Raw genomic sequence first — 14,475 nt, 5'->3', positions numbered from 1 at the left:
GGAAAGGAACAGGGACCAGATATAGGACCAAAGCTACACATCCATGATCCACTCAGACACATCCCAAAGTGTACTTTGATATTCCACTAGGTGGCTCTGAGCCAATTAAATGGACAGTTCAGTTTAACTGTCACAGTGGGCATTTTTCATACACAGTGTTATCTGATCTTTAGCAGTGTAAGAAGTATGTTGGGGATATTGAGATTAGCTAACTTGTCTCAGGTGATAAATTGTGGCACTTGATCTCACTTCCTTCTGTATACCGAAAAGCTTTTTCCTCACGCTGATCTTTCCCACAACTCAATAATTTGCATCCTGCCTGCAGATTTTTTTTTTTTTTTTTTGCCCCCATAGCCATGTACTACCTGTACTGTTACTTAATACTTTCCTCTATCCTGGCTGATACTACTTTAATAGAACTTTTTGCTGTGGAAATTTATATTTCTGCTTTAAATTAGAAATGGATTGAGACTTCTATAAATAGCAAGTAAGATCAAGATAGATGCAAAACAATGATATTTGGTGTAAGCTGTATTTTTTCCAGTTAATACATCTATCACCCTGCAGCTCTGTGTTTGTGTGTGTGTGTGTGTTGAGAACACCTGAGATATCCTATCTTGGCAAATTTCAAATATATTGACTATAGTCAGTAAGATTGTTAATCTTTTGGGGGAGTCTCAGCTTAGGACTTTCACAGTGGATGATTTAGAATGAGCTTGTAAATGAATGAACTCTCAGTAGTATTGGATGAAGGTTGTACAGGTGCAGGATTGGTGCTTAACTGAAATTTTGCATGTTGGTTCAGAGTAATAGAAAATCCCAGGAGGGATTGGGCATTACTCTCCACCCATCCCTGGAGCTGTAGCCTGATGCTGGATGAATCAGCTCTCTCTACCCTAAGTCCACACTCCACCTTCCAGCCCAGTCTAGAGCCAGGCCATGGAACTTGGGTCATGTTCCAGAGCCTCTGCCCAGGCATACCTTGGACTCTTCCAGCAGGAATGCCCCATGGGACAGTGGTTAAGGCCACAGATCCTGGAGCCAGTGAGCCTGGAGTCCACCGTTGGGTCTGCCATTTGCTGGATGAATGATTCTAAGTTCTTCACCTCTCTGACCCTCAGTCTTCCCATCTGTAAAATGAAGGTGAAATGGTATTTCATAAATTGTGAGGAATGGATGAGTTAATATCTGTAAATTGCTTACATAGTCTGATAGTAGTAAGACATCTATAAGGTTTATTAAAATTAAATTTGTTACTGAAGACCACCACATGGAGGTTAAGGGCACAGACTTTGGCATTACACAGATCTGAGTTCAAATCCTGTTTTTTCTGCATATCCGTGGTATCGCCTTGGAGGCCCTGCTGAACCTCTTGAGCCTTAGTTTCTTCCTCTGGAGGATGGGGGCACTGTGACATGGTTGGTAGTGGGAAGAGTGCGGCGGGGTCCGGTAAGTGCTCTGGATACTGTGTGTAGAAGTCAGGTGCAAGAGGAAGCTGTTTATTCACCCGAGAAGGTGCTTCTGACCCCTCCTGGCCAACATTCCATCCTGGCTGTCAGGAGGTTCGTTCTCAGTTCCATTCTCCTAGGAAACAGCGTGTGCTGCTCTGGCCGAGTCCTCACTGCACCTGTCACCTGGAGCCCGAGTGGGGGCAGCCATCCTCTGCTTCCCGGCGGGCGCCACCCAAGTCCATCCAGCTGACTGCCAAGCAGTCACAGGGTCTCGTTCTCGGTCAGTTTCTTGGCAGGCCCCGGAAGAGACTTGAGACTGGGGTGCAGGGATTCGTGAGGATTAGACACCAAGCCCCTGTCCTTTAGAAAATGTCTGTCATCGCAGGTGTTTGGGAGCAACAAAGAAAAGCCTGTGGATGCCTGTGGTTGCAGGCTGCTGTGTCTCCTGAAGTGAGATTCGCTGAAGCCCTCACCCATGGGGTAGAAAAATGAGGCTGACCCTCCCCTTTTCCCTCCAGCAGTCAGAGAGGGTGTCGTCTGACTGGCGCTGTTCATCCCTCCTGTCTCCCTGAGGTGACGCCCGGGGTCTTCCCCTCAGCTCCGTGGCTGCCCTCGCTGCAGCCGACAGGAGCACGCTCAGCAGACAGCCTCAACGCTTGCCCTTCTCGGGCTGTTCCAGCTGCCGCCACCTCTGAGGAGCAGCCAGGAAACTGCCTGAAAGGGATCAGGGTCAATCAGTCACTGATATCCCTTAAATTCCCAAACCCAGGTAGCCACAGTCAACCTGCCTGGCTCTCCTGGGGACTCCTCCATAGTGACGGGGATGGGCCATAATTTTAACCCTGCCATTTTTGCAGAATCACAGGAGCTGTTGTAATCAAGCAGCTGATTCTCTCCAAGTTTTGATGCCCCATGGCCGCTCAGAAAAACACTTGCTTTGGCCACAGGAGGCTTGGAATGTGGACTTCCTCACTGTGGTCAGGCTTTGGCAAGGGAATATATTTAATACAGGACACATAATTTATAGGATTATTCTATGATATTTGCCCAAAAAGTCAAATGCAGAGGAGTGGAAGAGATTAACCGCACTCTAGAGGCCCAAAGAATCCAGCCAAGGGCCTGGATCCCACAGCAGTGTCCCACACACGTCCAGCTAAAGGCCTAGAGTCCAAGGCAATGTCCTCCATGAGTCCAGCCAGTGGCCTACAGCCCGCGGCAATGTCTCGTATTTGTCTGTATTGAGGAACTGCCCTGGGAGGCCCCAAAGGCCAGTGGTGGAAGCCAGAAAACCTGCGCTGGTGGGATGAAGGATTTGTGCCACAGGGCTGAGGGCCAGGAAGTGGAGCCAGGAAGTGATGTTCACGGTGAAGATCAGAGCTCCCCTGAGGAGAACAGCAGCCATTCCCAGCAACAGCGAGGCCCTGAGCTCCTCTGACGATGAGAACAGCCAAGTTCACATCACAGAAACCATCCACAGCAAGCTTCTCCTAGAACATCAACGGCATCTGATCTTCCCCTCCAGTTCTCTTTTTATGCCATTGGCAACAATCCTCAGGTGGATCCTCCACGCCCAGACCACACTGACTCAGTTCAGCTGGGTGCTCCGAGTTGACCACTAGTTAATCCACCACATCCCCCAAGTGACCCTGCCCCATGACCTCCCAATGACCAAGCCGCCTCTGTTACTGCTCTGAAAGCACCCCTATGCCTGCTCAGGCACAGCTCCCCTCCCTGCAGATAAGCAGTGCTCCCTTAGACTCTTTGAACCCATGCAGCATGGTGTGCTCTGGTGCATTAACCACCCTGGACTATAGCATAGGTTCCAGTAAAGCCTCACCTGAGTGGTCCTGTTGCTTACTTGCAGTTCTTATCTCTGGTGGACTGAGATAAGAGGGCTGCATTAATAAGAGCTGCTAAGGCTCTTAGCCCTGAAGAGGTCCACAGAGCAGAGGAGCAGCAAAGAACCCTGACTGGTGCACCTGCCAGTGACCAGTAGACAGCCTCAGAGAACAATGGCAACTGGCAGAGACCCAAGGAGACCTGCAGGGAACCCCAGACAGGCAGCTGAAGCTGCTTGAAGAGCTGCAGTAAGCCGCCAGGTCTATGAGCCTTGGCTGCTGAAGAGCTGATGGGGTGGCTGGGAGCTGCCAAGAGCTGAACACTAAGAGCTGCAACAAGAAGAGCTAAGGGACGTTGGCACTCGAAGCTCAGGGATGTGACACGAAGGAGTGGGAACCATTGGCACCCATGGCTCAGATCTGCCAGCATCAGGAGAACCGCACTTTGCACCAAGCCCTTCTGGCTGTAGGGTTCCATGTGCTCGTACAGGTTATGTGCCCCTAAAGCTGGCTCTGATACTAGAAGATGAGGGGACTCACATGTCTTTGAACTGGGAGTGACCACCATATGTTCCGTTTGGAATGGTCATGCTACCTACAGACTGAAGGTTGGATTGGCAAGGAAAGATTGGTGGCATGAAGACATTAAAAAATCTGCAAGAAAAGGAGGAGGGTCCTAAATACCCATGGTATTGGACGTGTTTGCAAGTATATACAAGGTATGATCAAAAGTAGTGAGTAAACTTTAAACATTAAAAAATTATTCAGTAAAAGACACACTGCCATGAATTGCCCTCAGAATACTCCCCTCACTGCAAAAACACGTATCCCACCATTCTTACCACTTTCTGCAGAACGTCTGTAATTCCTCTTTCATTTCATACACTGTCACGGCTGCCTTAATAACCTGCATAGATTCAGAATGTTTCCCTTGCATGGTCATTTTAACTCTAGGGAAGAACCAGAAGGTGCACAGTGCCAGAGCTAGTGAAGAAAGTAGATGAGGACAGAGCGTTGTGTTTTTATGAGCCTGACCTGCTGCTGACAGCACTCAGCAGCAACACTGACTGTAGTTTTATCACACCTCATAAAGACACTCACGAAAGAGGACTTCCAGAACTGCTTCCAAAAGTGGAAATAATGATGGAACAAGTGTATTCAAAGTGGAGTGGAATATTTTGAGGGGGATTAATGGTTATATATCATTTACTGCAATAATTTAAAAAACAAATACTGTATATCTTGATCAGCCCCTGTACACAGTTCTTGTTACCACTCATGTTAACATCAATACACCTTCAGAGCCTTCACACACCTGCTAGCCCTTGATCCTGGGGAAAACTCAAGTGAGTTCCCCTTGTGGGCAGTATAGCTTATCAGATGTAACAAAATGGGGCTGTAGAAGAATTCTCTGCTGATCACTTAGGTGGTATAAGATATTTATAAATTCCATTAAAATGTAATTATTTTCAAATACACTTTTCAAACAAAATCGAAAAGTTGCTTCATGTTGTATTTAATAAGTTCCAACACAGTTTCCTAACCTTTCTCTCCAGAGCATAATTACTCCATCAGTCTTCCAGGAGAATCAAAAGAGCTCCATAGAACACACCTTTCATGCGTTAACCAGAATTGTGCTTGCTTTGAATTTGCATTTGAAACTGATTTGCATTGGCATTTGATTCTTCTGAAAATAACAAATGTTTCTGATCTTTCTGAAGTATCATGGTCTTAAACTGAGATTATAAATCTTGCAGAACTTTCATTTGACCAGTTCCCTTAAATTTCCGTGATATGAAATTTGAGAGAAACAAAACTATAATTCATGATTATTTTTCTTTTGTGGTGATTAAATAAGATGCAAGACAAGGCGTCAGTCTTGGGTAAGTTGGGAGTTTGTTTTCTTTCTTGGCTTGTACCTCTGGTTCCCTCTGCAGGAGAGTCCCCTACTCCCCATCTCTCTAGATGCATTTATATGTTTGTAAGAACAGGCTGTGACTTCAATTATAGCAGAAGACTGTAGTGCAGAGGTTCTCAGAGATCGTGATGATTTGAGATGAGTTGAAAGCAATATCTATTTTAAAAACCACTCCTATATTACATGCTGATGACTTCCTCTTTTTTCTGATGTTGTTTGTTTCCAGGGTCATTTTACCACCTGCAAGCTAAAGTTTTAATTAACAGCTCCAAATTTTCATGTGGCTCTCCAGTAGGAAAATCACATTTAGTGTCCCACACTTTTTTACTAGATTCTCTCCCTCTTTCCCAAATCTGCTGCTCCCAGTCTCCCCTGGTTCACCAGCAGTGATCCCAGAGTTATCTGGGCTTTGGTGTGCACATCACACAGCCCTCCGACTTGCGCTGCTTCTGCTCTTGGCCCTGTATTCTCATCTTTCAACCCCAAGGTTTCAAGGCCAAGACTGTGGTATCTAAGATGACTTTCCTCTCTGAGTTGTCCAAGAATCCCACTCCCAATACGATGTACTTCCATCCTCTAGAGCATATTGAGACTTCTGTCGCCGTAGTTTATGAGTCTTGATGAACAGGCCGTGTATATTGGGGAAGAACGTGCATCGTACGTTGACCTGTGCAGTGTTCCACGAACGTCATTACGGGTTGTTCTGGTCTCCTGTATCCTTATTGAATTTTGTTGCTTTTTATAAAGTAAGTACTGAATAAGGAGTGTAAATGTTTTTATTTAAAATTGTGAATTTTGGGGTTCTTAGTTTTGTCAAGGTTTATGTATTTTCAAGTTGTGTTAATGATTATGCACATTTAGGATTATTATGTCTTTTTTATGAATTGACTCTTACTATGAAGTGTGCTTTATGTCTGGAAAGGCTATTTGTTTTGAATCCTAAATGGCTGCTGTTAATGTGGTCACACCAGACTTTTACTATATCTATACCTTTGAACTTAAGCATCACTTTAAGCAACATATAGTTGGCTGTTCTTTTATGTTTTGTCTGAAAAGCTCTGCCTTTTATTTGGAGTAATTAGTTCATTTTTGTGTAATACAGTTATTGATGTACTTGGGTTTAATTTTATCCCTTTTTATTAGTTTCCTATCCATTCCCTTTCTTTTTTTCTTTTTTATTAATCTAATAACTTTTGCTTTTCATCCTATCTCAGCTATTGACTTCTTAGATAAATGTCTTTCTATTTAGTGTCTTTTTTGGGGATTATAATATACTTTAATTTACTGTTTGATTTGGATTGTTATACCATTACCTGTGTATTAAAGAGACTTCATCAGTATATTTTCATTATGTATTTTTATTTCTACAGGTGATATAAAACATGATAAATACCATGTGGTTATTATTATTCTTTAATATCAGTTGTTTGTAAGAAGAGAAAAATGTTTTTATTTACCCACACATATAATATTTCCAGTGCTCTTAATTATTTTCCTTAGATTCAGAGTTTTCTTATATCATATCCCTTTAGCCTGAAAAATTTCCTTTATGCATTTTGGTAATGCAATCTTTTTTTTTTTTGCTACCGGGGATCAAACTCAGGTCCTTGTGCCTACAGGGCAGGTGGCAGAACCACTGAGCTAAATCCTGGGCCCTTGGTAATACAATCTTGCTAGTAACAAATAACTTTAGTTTCTGTTTAATTATCGCTTCTCGGCCTTTTGGCTAAGATCAAGTGTAGTTTCTGTTTAATTAAAGTATCTTTTATTTTTGAAGAGTGTTTTCACTGGACCTAAGTTGACAATTTGTGTTAGCACTTTAAAGATATCATTACTTTATCTTCTTGATGTTGTTGTTTCTGAGAAATCATATTTTCCTCAAATCATGGTTCTTCTCTATGTAATGTTTCTTTTAATCCCTGTTGTTCTGAGGATATTTCTCTATTTTTGGATTTCATCAGTTTGCCTATGATGGCCCAGGTGTGGCTCTCTTTGTTGTTATTCTTCTCAGATTTGTAGAGCTTCTTAATTGTAGACTGACATTTAAAATTAGATTTGGAAAACTTTTGGCCAATTAGTTTTCTATTTTTGTGCCACGTTCTCTCTCTTCTGTCCTCTGATCTCCTATCTTAGCACTCAGACAACATGTATGTCAGGCCACTTGACGACATTCTGCAGGTCTTGGAGTCTGAGTGTGCATGTGAAATATGTTTCTCACCGTGTGTGCTTCAATTTGGAAACTTCTACATTGAACTATCCTCAGGTTCACAGATCTCTTCCATCTGCTCTTTCCATTCAGTGAACTTCACAATTTAAGATATAATGTTTTTCAGTTCTAGGGTTTTGGTTTCTTTTTCAAATTTTCCATATTTCTCCAAAAATTCTTCATGTCTTTATCCACTGTGCTTGGCTTTCTTCTTTAAATTCTTTGACAATTCTGCTAACTTTAACATCAGAACCCTGCTGGGTCTGATCTTATGGATGTTGTTTTCTTCACTGTGCAATGTGTTTTTCTGGTTCTTTATATGTGTAGTACTTTTTGTATGCTAGACATTGTAGGTGGTTCATTGTAGATGTCATATGCAAAGCACTAAACGTATGCCTTCCATGATAAATATTAGCAAGTATTATCTTAAAGTGTTTTATATATACTATTCCATTTTATGCAATGAACTTTTAGTTTCAGATGTTTGTATTTTTCAGTTGTATTACTTTCCTTGGCTATTGTCTTCCTCAGAAGAGTTGAATTTTGTTCTCATAGGAAAATGAATCACTGACAATTCATTTGGATTGTTAGGTATTTGTCTTCACACTTTGTTTGGATGGATCTCTTTTGGTTTTACTCTTCATTCTAGAGTGTAGCCTTTGCTTTGGGACTTGGTACTTATTCCTACTGGGCTGAGTTTACTCCTGATTCTGTGTCTCCAGCACTGGAGAGCTGGTGTAATCTATGCTCTGCTCTTTTAACTTTTGACCTGTTGTTCGACTGTATTCCTCAGAGTCTCACCCTACTCATGCCCATTATAGGAATCAGCCAGTGGTCTGCAGGGGTTTGTGTACACAGTTGGGGACATTAAAATTTATTTTTGTGTCCTGTTACTTCTTTAGCATAGAATCAACGAAATGTCATTATTGGACTAAAAGGTGTGAATGTCTTTGTAATTTATAATTCATAAGGCATTGACATTTCAAAACATTTGTCTTAAGATTTGGTGGTACCAGCACAGCACAAGCCATGCTGCAATGGAGTTAGGTCCATGTCGTGCAGCGTCAGAAGTGCAAAATGTGCAGGCCAGTGCTAAGGCACATTTCACACTTCTACTTGGGTCATAGCTATTACCATCCCATTGGGTAAAGTAAGTCACATGGCCAAACAAACCCAAGTCACATGACTATGAAGGCACAGTGTATATGTGAATGCATAGTACAGCTATGAGGATTGAAAAACAGGGGCAAATAATGCCATCTAAACAGTGGATAAATGTTATATTGTAACAATTGCATATTCTCCCATTGTGGGAATAAGCTGCAATTTTCTTAACTTATCCTTTCTTTTTGGCATTTAGCTTATTCCTAATTCTGCCTTCTTATAAATGAAGCCAAATTGGCCATCTTTGTTTATAATTTATTTCCTTTGCATTCAGGATCATTTTCTTTTAGTTGTTAATTTCCCAAGGCAAAATTACTGGGCCAAAGTGTGGGGGAATTTTTAGTGTATTATGAGTCACAGTGTTACTCTGGATCGCTTACAGTCATCTTTCTTTACATTGCTGTTTTCATCGACCAGTGTCCAGAAGGTTGATCTATACTGATGCAATCTGCATTTTGCATCTTATCAGCTAATACTGTGGAAAATGTGCTAAAGGGATTTTGAACGTTAAGCTGGTGACCTGTGCACATTGTAATTACAGGTTGCAATATGGTAATGATGATAAACTCTGCATGTGTAAATCTTTGCCATGGTTACAGTGGCCTCCTTATGGGAGGAGATACTGATATTATAAAGTACTTGGACTTTTTTTAAAAACTAAATTTGTTCAGAAGGGAAATCTTGATTCCCTCATTGTCAAATTTAACTGGGCAGTGATTTTCCTCTGAATTACGATGGAGGGCTAGGTCACTGAGTGCAGAAGGTCAGGGAGAAGAGAGAATAGGGAATTTCTGCAGTTCGGGTTTTATTATCTGGGGTGGTGCCCTGCTCAGATGCCGTTTCTGAGCTGCACCCTGGACGTCAGCTCCGTGTGAGCAGGAGCATTGCTCGCTGCGTTTCTTTCCGAATAATGAAACAAAATAGTGTGTGGCACACTGTAGTTTTCATGTAATGTTTGTTGAATGAGTAAGGGAGCCCGCTCGTGTTTGTTACTCATAGTACGGTCTGCCCAATGCCATTGTACCCATGACAGGGACAAAGCAGATTCCCAGCAAAATACTGCAGATTTCTCACTACCCTGTCCATCTTCCACTGGCCTGTCCATGTCTCTGTGCTGCCCCAGGAGACTTCCTTTTACGGCCCAGGCCTCTCGTTAGTGCTTCCTTATCCTTCAGTCTCACCCCAGCTGCTAACACATCACTACTGTGTGCTACCAGTTTCCTGGCCAGCTGAGAGAAGAGACACGCAGTGAACTCAGATTAGCTTCAGAACCCACCACCACCCCAGGATGCTTCCAGGAAGTTCTCTCCAGTGGTCAAAGCAGACCCTGGAGGTGAATCCTCTCCCTGGTTGACCCTGTTGTGAGCATCTCCTGGATCTCTTTGGAGGCTTCTACTCCCCTCCAGGTTAGATGCTTGAAATACCTATTTCCACACCCAAGACACCTGGCTCGAAGCTCCATGCTTGAGTTCCATGCAGTCCTTTGTAAAGTGGCTCCTCGGAAGGCAGGACATCAGGTTTCCTTCTAACATAAGAGGATCTCATCCAGAGGAAGTGGCCCAGGGAATGGCTTGGGATGCAATAGTCACTGAAAATCCTGGATTTTTCTTTCCTGCTCCATCACTCTCCAATTATTGGCAATTTCCCTGTAGGCCCATCTCTCAGGGTCCCTGTGTGGCTGCCCCACTTCTGCACATTCCCACATGACAGCACCCAAAGCAGGAAGGGAGTGGAGTGAAAAAGAGCTTTTGTTCCCTTGCCTCTCTCATCAGGCAGCACAACACTTCCTGGAAGCTACCTGCAGGCTTTCTTTTTGCAGCTCATTGGTCACTAGTAGGTCGTCTGTCCACACGCTGGACCAATCACTGGCCATATGCATTAAGTCCTAAACCACCATCTTTGTCCTGGATCAACATGGACTGTGCTGAAGACACCTGGAGCCTTCAGCCAGGAAAGCGGGAGGATCGCTTCAGTGTTGACAGACTCTGGTGTCTGTCACGGTCCCAAACAAAACAAAACTGCCATGATCTGAAGAGTGGAAGCTAAAAAATTCAGCCGCATAAGATGCAAGTTCACAATATGGCGAAAGTGGGATCTAAGTGCTGGGAGCCCGTTCCCCCACGGAGCAGAATCTTGGGCTTTGCCTCCCCAGCCCGAATCCGATCAGGGCCAGATTCCCATCAGGGACCTCACAGTGGGTTTTGTGCACTCCGGTTTGGAAACCACCTGGATGCCTCTGTTACTGGGTTTGGGAGAATACCGGGACGTGGGGGCCCCTGCGACTCCCCTTGGCAAGTCAGTGTTACCAGCATCTTTCTGCCTGGCCCCAACCTCCCCTCTGCACCCACCTTTTCCGGAAGACCCCTCACCCCATTCCCACTTTGCCCAGAAGACCAATCTCTGGGACCCAGGAAGGGGGCCGTCTGGGGGCAGGCAGTGTCAGAGGGGAGCTGGTGCTTTTCGTGTCTTTCACTGTATATCTGTCTCAAAGACCTGTGAGGTTAGAATAACTATCTGCACTAAAGTGAAATTGTTTTCATTATAAAATTAAAACAAAACCATTGGAAACGCTGCAGTCAGAAGAAAATAGAATTTTTATAACCTAGAGAAAATTGCTATGCTCTGGCAATTTCTACCCCTATTTTGTATACATTGTTTATTGTACATTGTAGCCATACTGCAATATATTTTACATTCCCACTTTCTTTAAAATTATATTCCAAATTCTTAATAAAAATTTTTAATAGCTGCAGAATATTCTGTTGTTGGGCATATAATACCATATTTAACTGTATCCCTACTGGTAATTTGGGCTCTTTCCAGTTTTTTATTTTTAGAAATCTGAGAGTAGGAACTTTACGCATCAATCCTTGATTATTCTTTTTTAAAGACTAAGTTACTTAAGGGAAATTAAAAAGGTGAGGTTTATGAGCACCACTCAGAGTCTTGGTTTTGGCTCCCGTACTATTTTTCATAAATTTTATGTCAGCACGTAGATACACACGTCCTGGCCAGCAAAGAGAGTTACCTAATATTTCAGGTATTTGCTAATTAACAGGCAGTGCTTCACCTTGCTGTTGCGTAGGGAGTTAGAATGTTTTCCCACATGGTCATTGCTGTGGGCACAGAGCTGAACTCGTAGTCTTTACCCCAAGCAGCTTCTGCCTGCAGTTCATGGATGGCCAGGCCGAAAGCTCAGGTTGTCCTTGGCTCTGGTTTCTCGCCCTCATCCCTCCTCCAGTCTGAGTCCCTCTTCATGCCCCCTACTGTTCCTCCCTGGTTCAGACCAAGTCATTGCAGTGGCCTCCTGATTGTTTTCCCTTTTGTGAGTCCTCAGCGTGGCAGCCAGGATCACCTCAATTGAGCTGCAGCTCAGATCATGTTACTGCAGTGCACAGAACCATCTATGGCTCCCCATTGCACTTAAAGCAAAGGCCAAAGGATCAAATTCTGTAAGCCTCTTTTTGACAGGGCCCTCCCTCATCTGAGACCCATCTCCTTTCTCCCCATCCCTTTCTTGCTGGTCCATGCATGTCTCAGGACCTCTGATCTTTCTGTTTGCCTCTATTGTATTCACTTTCTTGCTACTCTTGAATACTCCAGTACCACCTCCGGACATTTGCATTTGCTTTTCCTTCTGCTGGAAATGTTCTCCCCCAGGTAAGTCGCATAGGACTATCCTCTCTGCTTTCTTTAGAGCTTGGATGTTTAAACTTCTGGCTGGCCTGAGCTGCACTGAGTGAAGAGAAATTGTCTTGGGCCACATATAAAATACATAATGTGGTTAATAATATAAGCAACAAAACGTCCCTTTTTAATACTTTAGCTTACACGTTATCTTATGAAATAACTCAAGCCCAAGTTTAATAATTAAAGAACAAAACAGTAAGTGCCTGTGTTCACAGGCACACGTACGTAGGGTGAAATATTATTATCAATACTCGCTGCATTTGCCTTGCCAAGCCTCACAGGCCCACAGACCTCCGCGTGCACCTGGGTTTCTGTCAGACTGACTGTGTGAGGTGGGGACAGGAGGTAGAGTTAGTACTGTGCAGGCTCCTCCAGCACCGTGCACTCAGGTCAGGAAAAATGTGGCTATAAATCACATAGTAATGCTAAAAATCTATGAGCTTTGGGGCCGCGTTACTGGCTGTCCAGGGATTCGGTTGGACGTTCCTGCTTTAGAGTCTTTTCTTAAATGCTGCTTCTCTGTGAGGTCCTTCCTGCCCTTCCTATCTCAGCTTTCTATCAACACTAACATTTCACCACACTTTTATTGCCAACTACTATGCCTTCCTTATTCATCTTAATTGTTTGCAGCCCTGCCACAATCAAGCTATAACAAGGCAGAGATTACTTTCACCTTGTTGCGATGACAGGCACAGTTGTATATTAAGGCACGTAACATGTTCTGATACACATTTGCATTTGAAATGACTGTCACCACCAGTGGATTAACGTGTGCATCACCTCCCGTAATTACCTTCTTTGGTGTATGTGGTGAGAACCCTGGAGAGTCACTCTCAGCACATTTCAAGTCCATGATACATCATTGTTGACTGGAGTGATCTGGCTGTACCATGAGCTTTCTAGGACTTAAAAAAAATGTATATCTGAAATCAGTACCCTTTATCCAATATCTCCCATTTCCCCTACCCCACAGCCCCTGGTAACTGCCATTCTAGCATCGGATTCTGAGTTCAGCTTTTTTAGATTCCACAAATAAGTGAAATCATGCAGAATTAGTCTTTCTATGTCTGAGTTATTTCACTCAGGATAATGTCCTCTAGGTATATCCATGTCGAAGCTAATGGTGGGGTCATTGTTTTAAGGGTGAATATTATGGCATAAAAGCATACCACATTTTCTTTATCCACTTGTCTATCAGCAGACATGGAGGTTATTTTCATATCTGGGCTACTGTGAATAATGCTGTAATGAATGTGGGAGTTAAAAAATCTCTCTTCTGATTTCATTTCCTCTGAAGATATTCAGAACTAGAATTAAGGATCATAAAAATTCTACTTTCAATTTTTTGAAGAACACCCATAACATATTCTGTAATGGCTGTCCTAATTTACATCCCATCAACAGGTTACAAGGGATCTTTATTTTCCCCTGCATCATTGTCAAGACTTGTTGTTTTTTAAACCATTCTAATAGGTATGAAGTGATATCTCACTGTGGTTTTAATTTGTATTTCTTGGATGCTTAGTGAAACAGAGTTTTTAAAATACATCTTTTGGACACTTTTATGTTTTCTTTTGAGAAATGTCTATTGAGGTCTTTTGCCTTTTTTTTGGTATTGGGGTGTTTTCTTGCTATTGAGTAGAGTTCTTTATATATATTAGATAGTAATCCCTTATTAGATGTATTGTTTCAAAATATATTTTCCTATTTGGTCGGTTGTCTTTTTGGTGATTATTTCTTTGCTGTACAGAAGCTTCTTAGTTTGATGTATTCACATTTATTTATTTTCGCTTCTGTTGCCTGTGCTTTTGGTGTTGTGTCTCAGAAAATCATTACCTTTTTTTCCTGAGCTTTTTCCTCCATATTTTCTTCTCAGGATTTTACAGTTTCATGTCTTACATTTAAATGTTGAGTCCATTCTGAGTAGATTTTTGTGTATGGTGTTAGTTAAGGGTCTAATTTCCTTCTTGTACCTACAGATGTTTCATTTTCCCATCACCATTTATTGAAGAGACTCTTCTTACTGTATACTAGTTACCTTTGTTGGAGTTTAGTTGACCATTTATGTGTGAATTTATTGCTGGTCCCTCTTCTGTTCCATTAACCGATGTGTCTGCTTTTCTGCCAGCATCAGAGTGATCTGATTACTACACATTTGAAATATAATTCAGAGTCAGGAAGTGTGGTGCTTCCAGCTTTGTTCTTTTG

The 14,475-nt window shown here is 42.7% G+C and overlaps 1 protein-coding gene and 1 pseudogene across 9 annotated transcripts in view; both read left to right on the top strand.

Annotated features, from left to right (window-relative positions):
* Stk32b (serine/threonine kinase 32B) overlaps window positions 1–14,475 on the top strand; it is a 332,979-nt gene that overhangs the window by 13,880 nt on the left and 304,624 nt on the right. The window lies entirely within an intron of this gene.
* Window positions 6,914–7,030, top strand: LOC147825054 (U2 spliceosomal RNA; annotated as a pseudogene).

This window comes from Heterocephalus glaber, unplaced genomic scaffold (assembly GCF_053883595.1).
Source record: "Heterocephalus glaber isolate CG9 unplaced genomic scaffold, H.glaber_assembly_v1.0 deba00001509, whole genome shotgun sequence".
NCBI lineage: Eukaryota > Metazoa > Chordata > Mammalia > Rodentia > Bathyergidae > Heterocephalus > Heterocephalus glaber.
This window is presented reverse-complemented; position numbering and strand designations above follow the sequence as displayed.